The sequence below is a fragment of the Gastrolobium bilobum genome, unplaced genomic scaffold, assembly GCF_033153095.1.
Source record: "Gastrolobium bilobum isolate Gb01-03AN ecotype WA unplaced genomic scaffold, APGP_CSIRO_Gbil_v1 utg3798, whole genome shotgun sequence".
In the NCBI taxonomy this organism is placed as follows: Eukaryota; Viridiplantae; Streptophyta; class Magnoliopsida; order Fabales; family Fabaceae; genus Gastrolobium; species Gastrolobium bilobum.
Genome location: NW_026895871.1, coordinates 13106 through 15274, shown reverse-complemented (window position 1 = coordinate 15274; position 2169 = coordinate 13106). Strand labels below are relative to the sequence as shown.

The 2169-nt window shown below is 42.4% G+C and overlaps 1 non-coding gene across 1 annotated transcript; it reads left to right on the top strand.

The window, feature by feature from the left end:
* Positions 1-1807: 1807 nt before the first annotated feature.
* On the top strand, positions 1808-1914 carry LOC133296543 (small nucleolar RNA R71). Its single transcript, XR_009749522.1, has one exon. It is a non-coding gene; the product is annotated as a small nucleolar RNA R71 (small nucleolar RNA).
* The last annotated feature ends 255 nt before the right edge of the window (positions 1915-2169 follow it).

The window sequence follows — 2169 nt, the reverse complement described above, 5'->3', positions numbered from 1 at the left end:
CCACCGAAGTTTGTCCAGTGATTTCTTCACAAATGGAGGCAGAACCACTTTGTCCTGATGTAGAGAAATGTTCCTTTCTGGGTACAGAATGATGGTGGGTTCAGTGAGCTCTGGTTCTTCGCCGCGGTTGGCTACAGGGGTCACTTTAAATGAAAGCTTAGTCATTTTGTTCAGAAAGGGAGTTAGGGCACAGATGCAGGAGGGATAAAAGGGTTCTGAGTTGAATGGAAGTAGTAGAACTCGAAGAAATCAGAGACCGAGTTTAAATAGACTGTGGGGGAGAAAATGAAAGGTTTCTGAGACGTGGAAGTTAAGGAGAGGAGGTTGAAGAGGTAGTGGAATGGGGACGTTACAGAACGAGTGGTCAACAGTAGGTGACCAGTGAGAAGATGGAACGGTTTAGGTCAGGACGTGGGAGAGAGGGAAAAGGAAAGGGTGGAGTTGTCTTAATGGTTGAGGAGACGGTTGCTTTTTCTGCGCGCGTTTCCAAGATTTGCAATGAATGCAAATTTGATATGGCTGCGTATCGTTTTAAATGACTCAGCAAGGACAGGTGTCCCAGTCACTCTTATCTCCTAACTCAGGGAACGTTCCCTTTGTCTTTTCCTAACTAAGAAATAAATAACTAACTGAAATAAATAATAAGAAAACATGCAATAGTGAGTACTAAATAAGGAAAAGGGAACGTACTAATCTATCACCTATTATTTAATAAATCTAAATGAACATGTAACAAAATATTTAATTATATCTATATGTATATATATATATATATCTTTTTTTATTGGGATTGTATGGTTAGGGACCACCCCAAAACTACGTTCTTGGAACGGAACGTACTTTATTTGGACTTTTTGGAGAGGAACATCATACATTCCCTCCTTTTTGGGAGCAATGTGGTTATGGATAACCACCACAAAACTTTGCTCTTTGTCAGAGAGCAAATGTATCTACTGGGTTGCCTCCCAGTCAGCGCTTAGTTTAATGTCTTTAGCTAGACATGGTACTTACCTCTCAAGGTGTTTCAGAAATGGTTGAGGGGACCTTAGTGTCCCCTGGTAGTGATCCTGGTGTTCTGGTTTGAAGGTTGGCAGCAATCTGCCCCAGATGGGACTCAATGTTCCTGACCACTGCATCATTCCTGGTGACATATTCCCTGACATAATTTTACAGGGTGTTGATGCGTTGGTCTTCTCTGTGGAACGGAACGTAGTTGTTTCTTCTTTGTTCAGACGTTCCACTGCTGCTGCCTTGCTGATACTGCTGCTGATTGTTTTTGAATGGTCTCTGGTTAATGGGTGGCCTCCATTGGATGTTGTGGTTCTGATCCTTAATGATAGTTCCTCCAGGGCTTGAATGTGTATTTCGTCCTGCTTGTTGATTGTCTCTAGTGAAGTTCCTATTGCCAAAATTTTTTGCATAACACACCAATGCAATGGATGGGCAGTCTGTTAAGTCATGAAGGTCACCACAGGCTGGGCATGGTTCTGTTTCAGTTGCTGTGAGTTGTAAGACTTCCATCCTTGGTGCTGCTTGGTCAGCTCTCAGGTTCTTCACTTCATTCATGAGTGATGCCAGCTGGGCTTCCATGGCTGTTTGTTTATCCAGTTCTAGCATGCCTGGCTTCCACACTCGGCTCACTCTGTCTATTGGCCATTGGAGACATCTTTCAGCAGTCCCTTCTATGATTTCATATCTTGATTCAAGTGTTCCTGTAAAGAAATATCCTCTTGCAGCAAGATCTAGGCGAGATTGAGAAGTATGGTCAAGTCCTTTATAGAAAGATTGTAACACTCCCCAACTCTCTACCCCATGGATTGGACATTTTCTTATGATGTCCTCTTATCTCTCCCATGCTTCATAGAGATTTTCTCCATAAAACATTCTGAAGTTGGAGATTTCAACTCTAACATCAGCTTGTCGAGACATTGGGAGAAACCTCTCTATGAACTTGTTAGAGAGTTCTTCCCATGTGTGGATTGATCCGGGGGTGAAAGTTTTCATCCATGTTTTAGCTTTTAAGCCCAAGAAGTGAGGAACAACCTCATTCTCATGCTCTCCTCTGTTACACCCACAACTTTAAAATTATCACAAATATCTTGGAATGTTGTGAGGTGTATGTAAGGATCTTTTGCAGGGAGTCCATTGTAGACCTATGCTTCCCTAATC